Here is a 22,204-nt window from a genome sequence, read left to right on the forward strand (position 1 = left end):
TGAATATGGCCCCCCCACTCACTCTTTGTTGGACAGTGCAATCTCTCGAGTTGCCTCTGGTTCCTGTGCCCGCAGAAAGACACAGAGGCACGCTCTGTTGAAAGGATTTTGTGGCTCACCACTCTGGGCAGAGAGAATGGAGGAAAAACTGACATATAGCAAGTTAAGTAAATGACTTCTGGAGAGTGGTTTGAGGTACACTTCTGAGCTGCTAATTGGAAAGTCCCATTGGACTTCCTTCCATTTTTATTTTTAAAGCTCATCTGCCTTCCTCACCTGCTTGTCCCAACTCCTGAAAGGAATAAAGACAACACAATGTAGCAGAAGGAGCCCAAGCTTTAGACACTAGACAGTTTGCTGCTATTGATGCTATGGGCAGGCTCCCTGGTCTCGCACCAAGACTTACTCTTCCAATCTCCCTGGACGAGTGTTAAGATAAAATGAGAAAATATGTGGCCTCCGGTATGATGATGCCTGGCTCTCAGAGGCTGTCCCGAATGCTGACTTTACTAGAGGGTTCCCCTTTCCCGAGGTACCTCTGACTACTCTGCCACTTCTGTTTCCAATCCTCTAACATTTAGAACATCACCAACAAGCCTGACGTTCCCCAGGGCTTTTGTCTACGCAAGCAGGTAGGGCAATCTAGGTATGTGTCTTTTTTTTTCTTGACTCCCATGATTTTCAGGGCAGATTCTATGATGACACCATCCACGTACGGTATTTACTAAGTCCCCACCGGGGACGAAGCAGAGCATGGGTGCCATCAGCAGTGCCTGATGTCATCAAACCACACGCCCTCTTCATGCTTCAAATATGGTAACAGCCTCGCATAAAAGGGCCTGATCCTTCCACTGTGAACCCTGGCAACACTCTGCTCGGACTACATTTGACCAAAGAGCTCTTTGCTTTTGAGTTCAGGGTTTCTTCACTGCCCAGGGAGTGGAAGGCAATTTATAAATCATTCATCTGAGCTCAGCCACGCAGTCAGCTCCTGGAAAAGGGATGGGGATCAAGGGGACCATGCACCTGTGAAGGTTTTTAGGATGATTTTCCTCCAAAGAACTCACAGTTCTCCCTAATTATTTATATCACAAGGAGACTGAATTCTCACTGTTGTCCCAGAAAGAACAAACAAAGGTAAAGTAAACTGCACAGTGTAATCACTTTTGACCCTTTCTGGCCACCTCAAAATTCGCTAATTCTGTTTTGGATTCAACGGAGGAAGTATAATGATGGGCCGCTTAATTCTTGTCGAGCAGGGTAAGAAAACCAAGAGTGACGTGGCTGGCCGATGTGTTGCAGACGACAGTCCCTTTCCTCTGGTGTTGGAAGGACGGTCCCGTCCTTGACCTTAGCTGGAAGCAGAGGCGACACCACACTTCGCGAGTGCCGTCCACGTGGCAGGCTTGCGTGGAGAAAGCCGCTGCCCACGCTGGGAGTTTTTCACGCTCATTAAAAAAACAAAACGAAACCACCGCCCCCCTCGCCCCCTGCAGAAAGTGCACACATAGGCACAGCAGCAGGGACACGGTCTCAACGGAGAAACACTTCACGATAAACGGCAAAGGCAGGCCGCTTTTCTCCCAATCCCTCGTTCCTTTCATTCTCCCAGTTCCGAAGCTTTGGCAACTCCAGTTATGGTATGAGTGTCTTTCACACATTTTTGTCATGGAAAATAGCACAACACTGCTTGGTTAGCACATCACCCATCTGAGGTCTCCAGACAGTACTGTTCTTACGCTCCTACTCACATGCCCACGTGGCTCTTTCTCCACGTGAAAATGAATCCTCTCCTTCAAATATGGGCTGTTTGTTTCATCAGTGATTTTTAGTTCTGGGGGACACGATACCATAAAGAACACTGGAGGACGCTTAATGCAGGCAGGTGGCTATAGATGGTCCCCTTAGAGGACAGTCACCCGGTCTCTTGCTCCTCAAAGGATGAGCAGGATTCCACCCGGGAGCTTGTCAGGAACGACAACAGCAGGCTCCACTCGAGACCTACCAACGAGAAGTGCCCGCGGACATAACGGCGGCGATTCTGACGCGTAGTCCACTTTAGGAAGCGCCGACCTTTTTTTACACAGGTCTCGGTTTTGCTGGTCCTTTTGATACCTCTATTTAGGAAAAAAAAAATCAGACAACTGGGTTCTTTAGAAGAAGAATTTGCTACTGGCAATTACAGGGAAGTTGACAACATTCACTGTCCATTCTTTTCTTCAACGCCCTGAAATCTTCACTCCATCTTGCTTCAAGTGGCAGGTGATCAACAGATTCAACAGTAAGACACCAAAAAGGTATTAGAGAGTGAGGGGACAGGAAGGGCTGGCAGTGAAATCTATGACTGCTCACGTTTGTAAACCAAGGCCTAAACGTAGTATCGAAATTGGCAAGTGGTGTTGAAAATGAGAGGGTGGAGGCGCCTGGGTGGCTCAGTCGGTTGAGCGTCTGACTTCAGCTCAGGTCATGATCTCACGGTCTGTGAGTTTGAGCCCCGCGTCAGGCTCTGTGCTGACAGCTCAGAGCCTGGAGCCTGCTTCCGATTCTGTGTCTCCCTCTCTCTCTGACCCTCCCCCGTTCATGCTCTGTCTCTCTCTGTCTCAAAAATAAATAAACATTAAAAAAAATTAAAAAAAAAAAAAAAAAAAAAAAAAGAAAATGAGAGGGTGGACAACGCATTCCGGAAAGCACTCCTGTAAACGATGCCAACACAGCTTCAGGGCTGTACATAAACTGTTAGGACTGAGCACACACCCGCCGGGGCACAGGGATGCCTTGCTGACGCAAGAAGGACCCGGTTACGCAGGGGGTCGGGGGGGGGCAGGCTTGCCTGATGCCGTGTCATGCCGGGGTAGCTGCCGAGGGGAGATATTCAGGCCCGAGGGAGAGTGCTGAGCTGACTGATGAAGACAGACCATCCTTTATTGTCTTACTTGCTGCTTCTTTTTTTTTTCCCAAAGTTTATTTATTTATTTTGAGAGAGACAGTACAAGTGGGCAGGGGCAAAGAGAGAGAGAATCCCAAGCAGGCTCTGTGCTGCCAACACAGAGCCTGACGTGGGGCTCGTACTCATGGAACCCCGAGATCGTGACCTGAGCCGAAACCAAGAGTTGGACACTTGACCAACTGAGCCACCCTGGTTTGCTTATTCTTGGATGTAAATTTCCGGTGCTGTCAGCGACAGTGGCTATAAAACAAACCTTAGGATGCTACTACCTCAAACACTGTCATGAGAGCTTGATCAGGGAGAAATGAATCAGTAGTGTGTCCCCACCACTCTGTGCCCAGAGAATGCTTAGTCCCCACTCTTACTTCTTCATTAGCTTCTTCACATTTAAAACCCAAAGGTGACTTCCGGAGGTGGAAGTACAGCTCAGGTGTTGCTGAGTGCGTCTCCTAACACCGCTGCAAATATGACTCCCCCTCCCATGTTTTCCAAGCTGTCTTCAGCCTTCATCTGTAACCCCGGATCTCAGTGCCTGTTACGTGGTCTAGCTAGTGGGGAAAGTGCAGTGGTGACCACATGGGCAGCTCATCTACGGCGTCCTAGAGGGCAAGAGTCCAGTCCAAGAAGGTAGAGCTGAAGGTCTCCCTGGTGGGAGCTGCACCAGTCGCACCCCTAGCCACGTGCCCTCCCCTAGAAGGCTTGCGGTGATTTCTGTCAATAAATCACTACCTGGCCCTGCGGAGAGCTGCCAAAGGGTAGTCTGCTGTGGCACTGCTAGTATCTGTTTTCATTCTTAGCGCCTTCCTGCCAACAACTGTTCAAAATAACAGATGGACAATAGGATAAAACTTCACTAGATGCCATTTGCCTTTTGCCAGGTTCCCTGAGCTCTGCTCTATTCAGGCTTAGAATGAACCGCTCTACCTGCCCAGATGAAAGCAGGACAATTTGGAAACACACGGAGAATATATGCTAATACTCTGATTGATTGGTCTTTGGGTTCAATCGTAAGCCCAATCATAATCAGTCCTGCTTTCCAAACTGAATATCAGAACCAGTAAAACAAACAAACAAACAAACCCATGTCATTTATTTATGGCTGTTATGGACTGAACTGTACCCCCCCCTCCAGTTCAGATGCTTAAGTCCTAGCCCCCAGTACCTCAGAAGGCGGTAGGACTTTTAATCAAAATGGAGATAGGGCTTTTAAAGAGGTGATGAGGTTAAAAAAAGATACTTAGCGTGGACCCTAATATCCATTCTGACTGGTGTCCTTCTAGGAAGAGGAGATTTGGACACATAGACACCAGAGATGTACGTTCACAATGCAAAGGCCATGGAAGGACCCAGGGAGAAGGTGGCCATCTCAAGTCAAGGAGAGAGGTCTCAGAAGAAACCAAACTTGCTAACACCTTGATCTTGGACTTACAGACTCCAGAAAAAGAAAAATTAACCGTGAAATGCTAAAAAATAAGTTTCTCTTGTTTAAGCCACCCAGTCTGTGGCATTTGGCTATGCCGGCCCCAGCAAACTAGTAAAGTAGCCTTCAATGTTCATCAAACACTAGATGGTGGTGCATCCAGAGTGGTCGTGATCTCCTCGTGCACATACTGCTGCCTTCTGATCTTCATACATGCTGGAGACTCTAAGTCCAGATTCTTGGGGACACAGATGGGAGACAGGCTGTAGACACTATGACTAAGTCCCAGAACACCAGGAGTGTCACCGATTTACTTCCAATCCAGATGAATACATGGCTTCCTGGAAGTCGCTGCCTCTAAATACATGTTTACTTTGGGGGAACAATAATCTTTTAGTTCTATCAATTACTTACTTAAATTTTTAAAAAGTAATCTCTACACCCAACATGGGGCTCAAACTCATGATCCCGAGATCAAGAGTTGGATGTTCCATCAACTGAGCCAGTCCGGTGCCCCTGTATCAGTTACTTTTGTCTTCACTAATGATATCAAATAGTCTCACCCTAAGAAACGATCAAGTTGGAGAGTTATGTTTGCTAAACTTAAAAGGAGCAAAGCAACCAGCCATGGAATAATCACTCCCCACCCCCAACAAGCAATGGAGTGAGTGCTTGCAAATGTGAACAGATACTTTATGCTACTGACCAACTTCAATAGGCAAATATATTCATAGGTATGAATATATTTCCTGGGAATAAAGAGAGATTTCCAAAATTCACAAAATATGTGTTTTTTTTAATTTATTTTGAGAGAGATAAAGAGCGAGCAGGGGAGGGGCAGAGAGAGAGGGAGAGGGAATCCCAAGCAGGCTCTGTGCTGTCAGCACAGAGCCCGATGTGGGGCTCAAACTCAAACTGTGACATCATGACCTGAGCCGAAACCAGGAGTCGGATGCTTAACTGACTGAGCCACCCAGCTGCCCCCCAAAATACATGTTGAATTAAATCTGCATCCATCTCCCTGTATCCTCTTGCTGGTACCCACAAGTAATTAAGGTTTTTAGGTGTGATTAATTATATCTATTTTATTTATTTATTTTTAATCTTTTTTTTAATGTTCATTCATTTTCTGAGAGAGAGAGAGAGAGAGAAGCAGGGGAGGAGCAGAGACAGAGAGAGGGAGACATAGAATCTGAAACAGTCTCCAGGCTCTGAGCTGTCAGCACAGAGCCTGATGTGGGGCTCAAACCCATGAACCATGAGATCGTGACCTGAGCCGAAGTCGGAAGCTCAACCGACTGAGCCACCCAGGCACCCCGAATTATATCTATTTTAACAAATATTTACCAGGCGAGCCAAACACTGTGTTAGGAAGTGGGGAAAAAAAATCATAAATAAAACTCTGTCCTTAACTTTCAGATTATAAGATTCAAGAACAGTTGCCAAGCAGAAGTTAGACTGTTTGCCCAAGGTTTTAAATTCAAGAGAAACCAAAAATCTGGAATTTTATATAAAATCTAATTTTATATATTGGTAGCTAGCTAAAAACTAGTTTATAATGTCAGTGAGGACTAAACAACCATGGCTATGAGCTGGATCTGGGGTGTGTGTGTGTGTGTGTGTGTCCACTTTACAACTCAGGTTTGCATTTTACAGGCCAGGCTGGCCTGGATACACCTGGAGGACAATTACTGGCACCAAGGCAACTTTCATAACGTTGGCTCTAAGTTCAGTTTGTACATTTGGTACATCCATCCACTGAACTGCTGTACTCGCCAGCCGGTCCCCTGTTGCCCTCACCTCTCTCCTGCCCACTTGGGGAATGGTACTGTAGTTCTCCTTAACTATCAAGAGAATGTTCTCCTCTCCACCTTTCTCCCCATCACTCCTTGCCGCAAAGACAAGTACAAGGGTTCCTGGCTACTGTGTGGAAAAGGTCCCTCTTCTCATAAAACAGCTATCACCGGGGAAGCGGTGGTGCCTACTCCTCATGATTAACCCACTCTTTCACTTGAATGCTTACGCCAGGTCCTGAGCAGGTGCCAGTTAAAAGAAATGGATCCTACAGTGTTTCAGCTCAGGGACTGGCTGGTGGAGTGGGGATTAAGGAAGAAAGAGGGTCACGTGAGTGCTGCAGGTGCTCAGGAGAGAGGTGGGTGGGGCATGGGAAGACCGCACAAAGGAGAAGGTCTGCGTGAGGTTCCAAGGTTGAGAAGAGGCATCCGGGAGAGGGTGAGGGTAACAAGTATCAAGTGTGGGGATGTGAGGCAGCCGGGCTGGTGCAGAAACTCAAGACATGAGGCTGGAACAAGATGCTGGGGGAAGGAACACATGCAGAGAGGCTGACCAGAGCCAGTGTAAGGCCTCCAGAGGTGCCTCCCGGAGCTGTGGGGAGATACTGGAGGGTTTTAATGGAAGGACAACATGGTCAATGCAGTCTGTTCTTCAGGAAGATCACCACAGTGCGGGTCTGGAGCATGAAACTGGAAGGAGCCGAGCGGAAGAGGAAGCCCTATTAGGATGCTGCCATGATCCAGGAGCGCAACGGCGGGGAGGACAGATGTGAGAGAGCCTGGTGACAGACAGAGGTGGGAGAGTGGGGGTGAAGGGAGGGCGGGGGTCTGGAATAGGTGGCGAGAAACCAAGGCCCCATGAAACACGTGGAGCACAGTCTTTGCTGGACATCGCTAAGGTGTTCCCCTGGCCAGAGGTGCTGGAGATTCTCTCTGTGGATTCCATCGTTTGACCTTTGGGGATCTCTTGGTCAGAAAATCTACAGAAGTGCTGAGATTTCCTGGGCCTTAGGCTAAAGGGCTGTAACTTATGGGGTTGTTGCATCTTTTTTAATATACATATGAAGTTTACTTATAGATTTCAAAAGAGAGAGGGCAAGCATAAGCAAGTGAGGGATATAGAGAGAGTAAGAGAGAGAGAGAGAGAGAGAGAAACCCAAGCAAGCTCCGCACTGTCAGCATGGAGCCCGGTGTGAGGCTCAAACTCATGAACCATGAGATCACGACCTGAGCCGAAATCAAGAGTTGGGATGCTTAACCCACTGAGCCAGTCAGATACACTGTGGGTCTGTTGCATCTTAAAAAGCAAGAGACACGACTGGTCTCTTTCAGCTTTCTGCCCACTCAGGGTGGGACAGGCAGATGTGCATAGCGTGGTCATCCCCTCCACTCTATCTAGACCCCTGCGATCAGTTTCTTGAACCTGATGCTGCAACAGATGTACTCTCTTTAATACTAAACCCCATCTGCAGGCAGGGAGGTCCTGTGTCAGGCACAGCACCACCCCAGAGTGAGGGAAGTGGGTTAACTGCTCAGTGGTTACTAGGATTCTTCTATGGAGCCCCAAAGCGTCAGACAGAGCCCCTGCCTGCCTGCCTGCCTGCCTGAGTATGGTAACTGAGATGGACACACTCAGTGGAGCTATGTGAGCTGGGGAAGACTTCGTGGAAGCAACAGGACCAGTGGCGAAGAGAATGACGGAACATGTCCAGGAAAAGGCATCTATGCAAACACATGCAGGCAGGCAAGGGACTGGTCTTGTTTGTGAGAAACAGGAGGAAGAGGCCAGACGAGAAAGAGTGTTAGAAGCCTGGAGTTCTAGAAGCCACTGCAGGTTCTCCCTAGGTGATGTGAAAGAATAGCGAGCAAGGCTGACTGAGAATTACAGGGCAGCCAGGAAGGAAGAGAGTTGGGATGGAGAGCAGGAGGCCAGGGGTACAGTCCAGAGTGAGACTCCGGACCAGGGGAATGGGAAGACACAAGATTCTGAAGAACCTCTTCCAAATGGCTAAAGAGAGAAAAAAAAAAAGAAAAAACCCTAAGAAACCACAGCTTATTAAAAAAATCTGCTGGTCAGGGAATCCTATTCAAAGAGGTGCCAATGCTCAGTCAGTTGTAGGGGCACAAGGAGGGAAGCTTTTGAAATAACATAGATGTGAAATGGTCAGTGCTTCGTGTGTAACACAGCAGAACTCCCACAATTTAATTGAAAGGTTAGTTTTTTATTTTAAAGTAACAGCATGGAAAGAAGTAATGGGTCTGGAACACTTAGATGAGGTGCGGTTTATTCAGTGCCTGTTACACGCTAGTTACCGACCAGGGAGCTCACGTCCATCACCTCAGGCAGCAGGTCAGTCTCGGACCCGCAGGTGAGGATCCTGCTGGGGAGTGACTTCCCTGGGCCAGGTCTCAGTGCACGGGGAGAGGCAGAACCGCACTGAGGCTCACGGCACCACCTCTATCGCGTTCTTGTTCCAAAGAAACTCCCGTTTTCTCAAGCCCCAGACCTGAGAAGTTTATGTAAACTAACACAAAACAAAGCTGGCAGTAAAAGTGTTGACAGCGGGTGCAAAGAACAAGACGAGCTCCGTCAGCACCGCTGCTGGGGAAACCTCCCAGCAGCACTTGCAGCAGAGCCAGTGAGCTGCTTCCCGCAGAACAAAACGGTGCAGTCCGCCCCAGCCCCGCTAGTCTGGTCCCGTCTGCTTGGCTGTGTGGCGACCACAGCTTCAGTGGTGCTCCTGGGACACAAACAAGGCCCCGGACACCCTGAGAGGGCACAGGAGGGGGACAGGAGCAACTGGAGAGATAGCCTTGAGACCTTATTTTTATGGAAGAACAGCACTCCAGGCCTAACCTCCACAAAACGAAGGATTCACAAACACACGGGACGCTATGAGAACCGGGACATGCAGAAAAACCACCGGCCTTCCTTGGGCCTCAAGGCCTCAGGCTCAAAGCGCTTCCCCTCTAGCCATTGTCCCACGCTGCGATTTCAAGGCTGACCTTGGCCCAGGACCAGGTGTGCGTCCAGCTGGGCTGCTCCCAACGGGACTAGCGAGTGCAGGTACAGTCTCATCCAAGGCCCCAATTTCCAGTGGGCAGGGGTGAATGCTTCTTAAACCAAATGAAACCGTGTTTAATGACCTTGTTAAGAAACCTAACCGGAGGCCCAATTGAAGTAAAATGCCACTACAGGATCTGAACATGCACAGCCTCCCACCCGACATTTTAAGGGCGCTCTGACAGAGCTTATTGGGTGTGGAAAGCTGACAAGCATTTTACTTTGTATTATTTCTAAGTTGTCAGGGTGTTCACTTCAGAGCAAGCGCACGTTACTCAGACACTGCTGAGCATGCGATTCTACTGCATCAGTCCACGGGCGGCTGGCGGTGTCCCCTCGCCTCCGAACGCGCTGTGCTCTGCTTGCCGTGTGTGGGGCGCTCATTACTGGTGAGCGTGAGAAGCTGTGCCCACTGCAGAGCGTGACAGCTAATGACATAAGCACATTCTTTTGGCTTTCTTGCCATTTCCCCAAGCCTTCTACTGTAAGGGGGAAAAAAAATCTTTAAAAAAAAAAGAAAAAAGGAAAGAAAAATAGGCTCTAGGCCTGATTTAAAGGCTCATCTATATGGGGCATCTGGGTGGCTCAGTTGGTTGAGCATCCAATTTTGGCCCAGGTCATGATCTCACAGTTTGTGAGTTCGAGCCCCACATCAGGCTCTGTGCTATTAGGGCAGAGTCCACTTGGATCCTCTGTCCTGCCCCTCCCCTGCTGATGCTCGCTCTCTCTTTAAAAAAAAAAAAAAAAAAAAAAAAAAAAAAAAGGCCCATATACAGTACATAGATTGTAATAATAACAAGCCCTTATGCAGGCATTGTTCTAAGCACCTACAGTCAGGATCCTCAGATTGGAAAGAAATCATTAAGAACCTGGTTGGAATCTGGCCATTCAATTGCTAATACTGAGGGTTAAGAGCCAAACAGCTTAATCTCATTCTGGGTGTGTCTGTCATTACCTCACTAGCATTTACTGTCCATAGTCCTGGGACAGCTGCTCAGAACATTCCAGGAAAGATACTACCGAGGGGGAGGGTCATTGCAGAGGCCATGAGGGTTACTGAATCAGAACCCAGTAAAAATCAGGGCAAGGGGATATTAGAATATGAAGGACTTGGGCAGTTTCTTGTTCCTTTCCTGGTTCCTGCAGAAGCCGGTGGGTTAACTCCTTTACATACGATGGCACACAATCCCGTGCCCTACCCTCAAAGCAAAACCACACGTGACTATCAGGTCACCAGACTCTGCACTATTCTTCTATAATTAACTGTAATTTCTACCTTCTACTTGACTCCTATCTTGATGTTGGAGGTGCTGGGGTTTCCTCCCAGCTGAGAGAGGAGTACTCCAGTGCAGGCTCGTCTGAATGCTTCCCTACTACGCCAAAGGACACTCGCTGGCTTGGTATCTGGCGAGCATCCAGCTAAGGCCGGAATCTAGATTTTTTTGGTGAGGCTCGGGGGCCCTCTGCTGCCTGCCTGCTGCAAATGTTAGCTCCTCACTAGAGTAAAGAAAATCTCCCTCAGGAACCTACCCACCTGCTGCCGTCTACAAGGCTTTCAATTCATTTCAAATATCCACATGCAGAGAAATGTACAACGCAGCTTTCTGTCATTTGAGCTCCTGCAATGTTAATATTTTATTCACATCTCATCAACAGGGTCTGCAGAACATTAAAGCTTGTGACCAGTCTCAGGAAGGGAACGAAAAGTCAAGGATCTGCCTAAGAAAATCCCCCAAGTAGCATCACAGCCTAGCCAAGCACACACTGTTAATCTTGTCACACAGAAAACAAAAGTGGGATTCAGACAGATGAGTGTGACAGGGCTTCCCCACATAACCTGTGGTCAGGAACGCTAGGCACATGTGGGCAGTCTGCCTTGGTCACTTACTAAATGGTGAGCACAGGCAGGTGGGTGCCTCAGCTCTCCCAGCTTCGGTTTCTGCAGTCTCATTCTATAACAGGGGATGTAACGGGGCTACGGGATCGGATGAGACAACCATCTCCAGCACGTACAGGGTGACGGCACACAGCGGTGACCATAAATGTCAGCTGCTGTTCTGCATTGCTGCCGTCACCACAACTGCTCACGGCCTGGGCCCCTCCAGCGTAGCTGCAGGAACACCAGGTCCCATGGGGGTCTCCAGCAAGAAGACAGGATGGAGAGGCCCTTTACACAGAAGGTGACAGAGCCTGTTTCTGGACACCAGCTCACCAAGTGGGAGCTGGCTTCTCTAACTTATAAGGCAGAGGGAAGGGGCACCTGGGTGGCTCAGTCGGTTAGGTGTCCGACTTCGGCTCAGGTCGTGATCTCAAGGTTCCTGAGTTCCAGCCCCGCGTCGGGCTCTGTGCTGACAGCTTGGAGCCTGGAGCCTGCTTCGGATTCTGTCTCTGTGTCTCTGCCCATCCCCTACTCGCTCCGTGTCTCTCTGGCTCTCTCTCAAACATAAAAAATAAAACATAAAAAGAAAAATTTAAAAGGCAGAGGGAAATCAAGAGAGCTGACAGAAAATGAGAGCAAAGGGGGCTAAAAAGTAGATCTGCAGAGACAGCCAAGGAAAACGAATATGCTGTGCTAGAGCGGAGGGTGTGGAGACACAGGCAGTGGACAGTTTACCGGTTGCTTTCCGCTAACCCTGACCACCCAGGGATTGGAACTGGCCGTGAGCAGAGCAACAAGGAAATTTATGCGAGCCACAAGTACAGAATACTGAAAAGATGGCTGAGTCAAGTTGCCCAGTCTAGGAGTACGAGCTGAGATACGCAGCAGGATGAATGACAACAGGCAGCATTCACTGAGCGCTCATGGACTAAGCATCTTCTTACGTTAAGTCATTCGGTCCCCGATCCCCGTAACAGACCTTCCCCCAGGGGTGCTATTTTCCTCCCTGTTCTTCCAGATGAGACTGCGGCACAGGGTGGAGCGGGCAGTGTAATACCACTCAGCTACCGAGGGCAGGGGCTGGGGTCCGAACACGGGAGGCGCTGCTCAGGCCGCCCCACTGGCAGCACTGGACGCACCGCACCGCCTGCTCTGCCAAAGTCTGGGAACTTTGGGCAGATCCCTCGGCCCAGAGCGGCGCTGTACAGGGAACACCGCTGCCTGGCCAACCTCCCAGGGATACGCTGTGAGGACTGAGGCATGCAGGTGAGGACACCGTGTGGACACACTAGAGACAGACTCACTGCCATGGGCTGTTAGGAAGCCAGGGGGAGATGGGCGGGGCCTTTTGGTAGGAAGAAAGCTGACCAGAATGCCCCACCGTAGTCCTCATTGCCTCACGTTTCTGGGGGTTGACGTCTGCACCACACAAACAGATATTTGACAAGGCCTGAGCTCCAGGTACTGTGGCAACATATCATAAAATCAAACCACTGAAATCAAGCAAGTGAAAGAACATTCCTGCTGTAGAATCTGCCAGTGGAATGTACTGCTGCAGGATGCAAGGGGAAAGGAAAAAGAAAGGAAAAAGAAAGGAAAGGAAAGGACTCAGAGAAGGAGCGTATGTGCATGTGTGCACATTTAAAACTGTGGGTCTCGGGTGGCTCAGTCAGTTAAGCGTTCGACTTCAGCTCAGGTCATTCGTCCCACGTCGGGCCCTGTGCTGACAGCTCGGAGCCTGGAGCCTGCTTCGGATTCTGTGTCTCCCTCTCTCTCTGCCCCTCCCCTGCTCATGCTCTGTCTCACTCTCAAAAATGAATAAGTGTTAAAAACACATTTTTTTTTAAACCGCTGGTCTTAAGGAAACAGCAAGAGGACTGCCTTTAGAATTGGCCCGGGAGCAGCTAGAAGACCATCACACAGGATCCAGAGCCAGCCACCTTCCCACTTCACAGGCTGGCCCGTCCGTATCTGCTTTTCTGCTGGCCGCAGATGGACCCTGGGCGGGGACAGCAGTGCGGCTGCCCGGGGTGGGGTGCGCAGACTGTCTTCATGCCTTGAGCTGCCCTCACCTCCAGTCCGTCCTCCACACTACCGCCAGAACAGCCTTCTGAAACACGCGATGTGATCACATCACTCCCGTTTCCCACCCTGGATGGACTTCCCACAGGGACCGGCCACTTCCCAGCCACGTCACCTCCCCACCAGCTCTCAGAAACGCTTTGAATAAGCCGTGTCCTTTTCTGGGAGCCTCTCCTACTCCTCTGCCCCAGCTTTCCAGCAGCATTCCAGGTCCGGTCCTGGAGCCGCTTCCCCATGATCTCCAACTCCCCAGGCAAAACCAGTCAGGCCCCTCCTGCCTCACTGGGCCCAGGCTCTGAGGCTCTGACAGCTCCCGAGTGGCAGGCTTGCACCTCCACCTGGCCGCACGTTTCCACTGGGACATCTAAAAGGCATTTAGATATGTCTGAAACACGAACTGGGATGCCCCTGCCTCCCCACAAAGCTGTTTACTCTGCCCTGTATCACTAAAGGATGCTATTGCCCACTAGCTAGTACTTCCAGCTCCACCTCAGATCTCTCTACTCCTTTTACTAACAAAAATGTGTATTATTTTGAGGGGGGGGGGAGAGAGAGAGAGAAAGAGAATATCCCAAGCAGGCTCCATGCTGTCGGCACAGAGCCTGACATGGGGCTCAATTCCATGAACCGTGAGATCGTGACCGGAGCAGAAACCAAGAGTCGGACGCTTACCTGACTGAGCCACCCAGGCACCACTTTCTTCCACTCCTGTCTGTGTCCAGAGACCACTACCATTTCTGGCTGGGACCATAGAAGGAGCTTAGATTTTGGTTCTTACTTTCCCTCCAGGGCCTTCTGCCATGTCTCTAACAGCTTCTAAGCTTCTGGGAGAAAAACCACTAGCCCCGTTTCAGTGCACGTTTCTCTCTAGTTTATTCCAAGGGTTTTCTCAAAGCCTCAGAGGTCAGGCAGGAAGGCAGGAGCGTCCGCACCAAGGACAGGCACCCTCTTCCTTCCTAAGCCTACCAACTGTCACAGCATGAACCCTTCTATGTCCATATTACTCGGGAGGTGTCAACAAGGAATCCTGTGACTCAACTTGGGACAGCTGTACCTGGTGAGCTGGCCCCAGCGTCACTGGTCACAACTTCCACATGCCACAGACAGCACTGGCCAACTTCTTCAGTACATTATTCACTGGCCTGGGTGTCCAATCAAGTGACACGCTCTAGTGCTGATTTTCTAAATGGGAAACAGATCTAGAACGGGAAGGGAAAAGACCAAACTTAAAAAGCAAGTTCAGAACTAAGATAGTGCCCTCAAAGGGTGCCCCTAAGGATCTTCTAAAGAATGCTACAAGTGTGACTGAAGGCAACAAACTCCGAGCCACCACCAACCTTGAGGGAACAGGTTCACACACCCTCAAGACACAGCTTCACGGGCACATCTGACTGTTTTTGTTCTTTTCCCACAGTTTCTTCCCCCCAGAGACGCCTGCACTTAACAAGCAAGTGCCCCTGACCTCTCAAGATAACCGAGACCGCAGTAGGTGCTGTGTTGCCGGGACCAAGTACGCGCACGCTCTCCCTTTTCTAAACGGCCCAGCCGGTGGACTCTGTAGCTAGGTGTCGGCCCACACTTGCTTTTGCTCAAATGTGGACTCTAAAAATTCCTATTTTGTCTTGAAATCCTCTGGAAACACCTCAAAGGCCACTTCACGGAGTAGCCCTTCACAGCTGTCAGTGTCCCTTTGGAAGGGCAGCCAGTCTCTGAGCTGAAGAATAGACTATGACATTTTTGAAAATAAGCAGCACGTACTGGAGGGAACTGTGTGCAACCCTTTTGGAAAGAATTTTGGAAGTCTCGAGAAAATGGATTCTCTTGGACCTAGGAGTCTTCCTCTAGGGATCTATCCTAAGGAATAATTCTAAAAAAGAAAAGGCTTTACATACAAAGCCATGCACTGTTGTCACTTGCAGCAGCAAAAGCAGAAAACGCCTTTTACCTCGGACCCAGGGCACATGTAATAAACTGAGGCACATTTGTCTGACGGAATGATAACCACCCATGACACAGGCTTGCAAACTGTTTAAGAATGCAGAAAGGGTTCAGGTCATGCTAGGTAAAAAAACAAACAAACAAACAAACAAACAAACAAAAAACCACAACAAAACCTGGGCATGACACTGTACACACGGAATGATTATGATCTTATGGCAAAAAGCAAATGCTAAAAACACAGCATCACGTTAGGAAGAGAGGACAGGGACCAAAGGGATCTGTGTGACACTAAGCAAGTCTTGCTCTCTCTGCTTCCTCATCAATAAAAATGGGGAAAGCAAATACCTGGCAGGATTCCTGTAAAGATCAATGAGAAAACTGTGTGTGCCCAATAAATGACAGCTGCTATCCTCATGCAGGGACAAGAGGAACGGGTGGTGCCTCCCACACTCCTCACCACGCCAACGTAGGTACAACGTTATCTCCTTACTCTCCGTGTGAAGTCACGTCGGCCACAGGCGCAGGGGCGTCATAATCTTAACTATGCCACTAGAACCTTCTAAACAGCTGTGCCCTCTATGGGTATGTACTTAACTTCTGAGCCGGAAGAGGCTGCTTTTAGGCAACCCGCTTGAGCAATGGGAATCTGAGTAAGGTAAAAGGGCCCACAGTGACCACTGGGCTGAATGCAAACAGGCTCATTAAGCAACTGACCTTGAAAAGGGCCCTAGCTGACCAAAGGGCTACTTGTAACTGGGCAGGGGTCCCCAAAAGGAAAATTCTATCCGTTCCCATCCCTCATCACTCCCCTCTTAACCAAATCCCCCCACCACTGTCTCCTGGCAGTCTCTCCTTTGCTCTCCCGCCAGCTGCTCCCTTGCGGTGTATTCAATAAACTTTTATCTCCTTTGTTCTGCCTTGGGTGAATCCATTCGCCACCCATGCTGCCGGCTCCCCCCGTGACTGGGTTGCCCCACTGGCCCCAGCGTCCCCATCTGGTAAAATGGGGGTAATGACATCTCTCTCAGGGTTACTCTGAGGACTGGGAATAATTTTTAAAGAGCCTAACACGGCAGCAGATAATAAATTAATCGTTTAATTATTTGGGGAGGATGTGGGGTGCTGGCAGTCCCATCAATATTTTGGGACAAAATCTGCAAAAAGCTTATAATGAGCTGAGCAGAGTTTATATCCTAGTTACTCTGGCCATTCTCACATAGACAAATGAGAGACAGGATTCTCCAGCTTCATTCCAAACAGATGGGGACAGGGCAGGGAAGCTTTTGCTTAAAGGAAGAGTAACATTAGGATATGACAAGTTACATACGGTGAGAAGGTTGGCCATGGCTGAGTTAAGGACTAGATAAAAAAGCAGACGGTGATGTGTGAAGAACAAGGGAGTAGAAAAGCAATTCAGCCTAGCCAGTATCTGGCAGTGACTTGTGATAGCTGAACATGGGCTCTCTAAGCCGAGCCTATGCATTAAAACACAAAAACAAACAAAACCATCCTGATGTTCAGACTAGTGCCAGATTTCTGTTTTTCCTGACCTGCTCTAGGAAGCACCGGCCATCACTCCTGGAGCATGACGTTCCCTGGGGTTTCTGGAAAGCAAGCCTGGCTTGTGTCAGCGGTAGCGAAGATCGACCCGAGGAGTTGTGTAGTGTCCTCAGTTCTACTCAAGGCCCAGGTGCCTGTGTCCTGGGCAGAGGGGGGCAGAGCCGCCTCTACGGATATCTTAACAGCTATTCAATGGGCTCCCAAACAGCATCTGTTCAAGGCACAAAACCTTTGCCGTCGTAGGGTCCTCTCCTCCAGCAAGAAGGAAACATGAACTCCGGCCGGGGTGGTCTGCGGCTGCACCCCAGGTCCAGGTTCAGGCTGCGTGGGGAAGGGCCATCATTCAACACCCTGTCCACTCGCGCAGGCTGAGCACAAGTGCCCGGCACTGCTGAAGGTGGGCTGCGACCGGAGGAAGCCAGCTTCTGCTGGTTAGCCCTCTGCGCCCCCATAACCTCACCACCTTTGCTACCGGCTGCTCACTCCACACGATGCCTCCCACAGGGAGACAGCCCACAGCAGAAAGGGAGTGAGCCTTCAGCCACTGGACCCGGGCTGTAGAAACCGGGGAGGCTCCCCACAGTCGTCATCCACCGCAGATGTGGGGACACAGGGGTGGCTCTGCTGGCGGTGGCGGCCTGAGGTGGAAAGGACACACTCACCTGGAACAAAGTCACCCCCTTCCCTTTGCCCCACAGGCTCTCGGGCCTCTTCTGCCCTCACAACTAGATGGGTAACAGTGATCAGTTAGGAGAGGAGACTCCCCCTGGCCCCTGTCTGGGGTCTGAGCTCTTTTGGGGCCTGTGCGATCCCTCCTCTCCACACGGGCCAGCAGGGTTGTAGGAACCCAGGGTGTGAGAGTATTTTTAAGTCTCTGGAAGGGCAGGGCTGTAGAAATCGTTCTGTGACCTTATTTTCCTGGATGCTAAGAGACGCACACTAAACATAACTACTACGAAAATACAGCAAGCTGGAAGATGAACTCCACAGAGGCAACTTCTGCTACCTTACTCTTTCTTCCCCAAACTCAAAGGACAAAGTGATAAGCTGACAATAAAAGGGGAGGGGCTTGGCAGGCAGGGAAGTACGCTTGAGCCCCTCTCCTCGCACAGACACATCCAAACGGCAAGGCACCAAGCTGCAAACGCTGAGCTCAGGAGTAATTAAATCAAATTAATCTTGGGAAAAGAGCTTTAAATATTCAAAGCCCCATTAATCCTCATGCCTTGTAATTAAATATGTATGTTAAGAAGGCTTGGACAAAAGCAAAACGTTCTCAATATGTGAATTCTTTACATTCGTAGCATTATAATGCGTTCTAAGTGCTGACCTCATAGAAAACTATGTAAAAAATCCAGTGAAGCGCACGTTGTAAAAACATGGCAGAAAGAATGTAGCTACAATCTCTGGCCATCCTGAGCACCTTTTAGAAAAATGTGCCTTGATAAACATCTTCAGTTTCCAGGCTCCACATAATTTGCCCAGTGATAACCCTCACTTAGTCTGGAATCTCCCTGGTCCTCACTCCTTGGGGTCCCGACAGGGCAGCCCTCACACATGGCTTGAAAAGTTCTTGGCTTCTGTTGCTCTGGGATCCTCTCTTCTATTTTATTTCCTTATTAAAACACACACATTGTGTCATCTTCCAGGAATAACCTTTCCTTTGCTAATCAACCACCGAGAGAGACTGGTCAGCCCAACCTATCGTGTGTCTTAGAGGGAAGACACCCAATGTTCCAATCCTAAAACACGGCATAATTGCCAAAACCCTCCAGGAACTGCCGCCGTGGGGTCTCTGAAGAGCTCTCCCCTTTCATGGGACCCCACTGCCTCACAACCACCCTGGAAAGGGCACCAGGAATTAGCATGTCCATTTTTCTGATGAGGAAAATCAGAGTGAATGATAGGCTGATGGTCACACAGCAAGTAGTCTGACCGGCATCAGTTCTCCGATTAAGTGCTACAGGTCCGAACCAGCAGCACCTCCAGGAAAGGCTGTCACAACGCGGGCCCAATCACTCAGTGTGCTCCCGTGATTTGTCTAAATTGCTCGATGGGCTCTGTGAGAACTGTTGTTATCAACTACTTCTTAAAAAATACAGGAGCTGGTGCTATGGACTGAATGTTTGTGTCCTTGCAAAATTCTTACGTGAAATCCTAACACCCCTGATGTGATGGTAACAGGAGGTGGGTGGAGCCCTCATGAATGGGATTCCTTAGAAGAGACACTTAGAAGAGACCCGGCTCTCTGCTCTGCCACGACGACACATAGAGAAGTCAGCCATCTGCAAACCAGAAGGTGGGCCCTCACAGGAACTGAATCTGCTGGCACCTTGAACTTGAACTTCCCAGCCTCCAGACTGCAAGAAACGAATGTTTGTTGTTTAAGCCGCCCAGTCTACAGTAATTTGTATAACACCCCGAGCTCAGACAGCTGGGTTTGGAAAGCCTGTCAACAAATCTTTCCAAGGTAGTGGTATTTGTGGTCATGGAAGTTTACTTACAGAAAATCTTAACAAGATAAAAGCAGAAGCATGGATTCATTACCATGGTCAACTGAATGTTAATCTGTCAGGAATACCAGGTTCAAACCCAAAACTAGAAATTAAGGGAACAGGTGGAGTTCCCAGAAAACAGAGTCTCTTTGTATCTATTTTTGGACAAAGATACAGTAGAAGGATTCTCATACCAATACCGGCGGATCTAAACAGCATCTTAAGTTTCTCTTCTGCCCCTTGCAAGATGCTGACGTAGGCAGATTTCGTTCCAGGGGGAGAAAAACTAGATAAATGCGGAGAAATCAAGAATAAAAAAAACTCGCCTTTCGTTTATTTCCCAAGCCCCATGAGAGGGAGAAGATGAATGAACCCACCTGTATTGCAAGGACCTGAATATTAAAGGGGCCACCTAAGAATCTTACAAACACCCTCCCCCCATCAATCCTCAGGCCACCCCGTGACACAGGTATGTATCATTATACCCGTTGTACAGATGAGGAAACCAAGTTACTGAAAGACTGAAGGACTGAGCTAGACCACATAGGTTATGCCCAGAAGTCTCACTGTCATTTGGCAATGAAACCAGAGAGGCGAGTGGAGCGGTAAATAAGCGTCAGAGGAATGGGTATGTCCGATCAATGAAGTCTTTGCCTCCTGCGTATTGATCTTGTTCCGTAACTGAGAAAACTTAGGACACAGAAACATCAGAAGTTTCTGCCTTGTGAATCTCACTTCTGCGCGACTGCAGATACGGACCCTGACACAACGCCAGGTCTCACAGATGGAGAGGGCGTGCAGGTCAAGTGAGTGAGATGGAACTTCACCATCGAAACTGCAGGAAGCTCTGCCGAGTCTTCTTGGAACAGTCATGAGAGTATTAACGGAAGACACTCCTGCTTCAAGTCCTGGATTCCTACTGCTGGCCTGCGAGGACACCAGGCTTTCATTCTGCTGTTCAAAGCACAGAACTGAAAGTGTAAAAACTGAAAGGCATTTCCAGCAATGATTAGTCTTCCTTCGATTATTTAATGTTGGGAGAATAGAGGAAAAAACTATAAAAAGTAGATAGTAAATGAAGAGGGCTGCATACTGTGCATAATGTGACACGCTCACATAGCCAAGAGCTGCAAAGAAATGGAAGCAGGAGCTACTGACTGGCTCATTCCAGACAGACTGAATGTCAGGGGAAAAGGGTTTTCTGTCCTGGAGCTGTTGCTTGTTTTGTTTTGTTTTAATCTCAGAGATTACTGGGGAGAGCAAACACACCCGTGCACAAGCCACTAAGAAACACAAAAGGCACACATGAAGGCAAAGCGCACTCCTCTGGTTTCAAGCCTTCCTTCAGCAGTTTGTGTTTCATTCCAGAAGATACACACACTTAACAGATAAACGCTTTCCATTCACACAGAAGGAGCCAAATGCTCAGTGTACACACTGCACCTTGCTGTTTTCACTTGATGGTGCATTTCTTACAGAGGTTTCTTGATCAGTACCTATAGGTCCATCTTAGTTTTTTTTGGAATGAGTTACGTAAAATTTGTTGGCGATTCTAGCACCGGGCCATTCTTAATTTACCTATTTCACATTCTTATGAAAAAGGGTTGCTTTTGGGGTGCCTGGGTGGCTCAGTTAGGCGTCGGACTCTTGATTTCGGCTCAGGTCATGATCTCGCGGTTTATGGGTTCCAGACCCGTGTCGGGCTCAGTGCTGACAGCTCAGAGCCTGCTTGGGATTCTCTCTCTCTGTGCCCCTCCCCTGCTCCCGCATGTACGCACTCTCTCTCTCTCCATAAATAAATAAGCTTAAAAAAAAAGGGCTGCTTTTGATAAAGTATGACACAGGCTCCTGAATGGTTAACAGCTAATGTTACTGTGACGACTGCTGTGCCCTTTAAAGTAAAATTTAATAGGCTCTGAACTCGAACGCTTACCGAATGAGGAAACAGAGAAAAAAGTTCAAAGAACCGAATAAAGGAAATAGCCTTTTTTCATCAAGTGGATCTAGAAAGCTGAGGCTGTCTCTGATTCTGCTGTGGCTCCGTCCCTTGTGGAAGGACGGGAGGGCAGGACGAGGGGACAGGTGAGTTCCGCGCGTGCGCCGCGTAGAGCTGCTGCCTGGGGACGCCTGCCCCTCCCGCACAGCCTGTTTCAAGCATCTGGCTGGTGTGTGCCATACGGGAAAGTGACAGGATTTACTTTCAGTTTTGAACACCGTGACTCACGCCAGCACTCTGTTCAACTGTGGTCGCATTTGTAATATTTAAGAAGAAAAGAGAAAGGCAAGTCACCTCAAGATGAGGAGGCAGGGCACCTAGAAACCTACCTTGTCTCTCAGCTCCACGGTCAAGTGACCAAGAATTCCTCACTTTCTGAAGCTACTTTCAAGAAAAATCGAAACTCTGTGTCCTTTCAAAATGGGCTTTCATGCTTTCCAACAATTGAAAAATACGATTTCAAAGTAGTTTTCCTTTTCTCCTGGGCTTTCTACAAGCCAAGGTTGCACAGTGTGAGAAATCTAGGTTCAGGACCGGGATTCCATGCCAGCACGCGAGTAAAAGAAGGCAGACGTGCAGAGTTCACGAAAGTGGCACGCCGAAGGGGCGGGTAACCCAAGTTGACAGAGTTTGAGTTTATTTATTTATTTTCTTTTGATTTAAAAAAAGTTTCTATTCTTGAGAGAGAGGGACAACAAGCGTGAGTGGGGGAGGATCAGAGAGAGAGAGGGAGATACAGAATCGGAAGCAGGCTCCAGGTTCTGAGCTGTCAGCACAGAGCCCGACGCGAGGCTCAAACTCACGAACCACGAGGTCGTGACCCGAGCCGAAGTCGGACGCTTAACCGACTGAGCCACCGAGGCGCCCCTGAGTTTATTTTCTTTTACTCACATCCTTAAAGTCCCTTTCTGCTCCCCGTTCCTCCGGAAGACACAGCTGGTGCTGCTCAGAAGCGGGGTGGATTTGGGCTGAGGTTCGCGAAGCCCACACGGCTCACAGCGTGGGAGGTGGCGCCGCAGCTGGCACT

At 49.1% G+C, this 22,204-nt stretch overlaps 1 protein-coding gene across 4 annotated transcripts in view; it reads right to left on the reverse strand.

The window, feature by feature from the left end:
- RNF216 (ring finger protein 216) overlaps window positions 1-22,204 on the reverse strand; it is a 144,692-nt gene that overhangs the window by 45,380 nt on the left and 77,108 nt on the right. The window lies entirely within an intron of this gene.

Source organism: Panthera leo, chromosome E3 (assembly GCF_018350215.1).
Source record: "Panthera leo isolate Ple1 chromosome E3, P.leo_Ple1_pat1.1, whole genome shotgun sequence".
In the NCBI taxonomy this organism is placed as follows: domain Eukaryota; kingdom Metazoa; phylum Chordata; class Mammalia; order Carnivora; family Felidae; genus Panthera; species Panthera leo.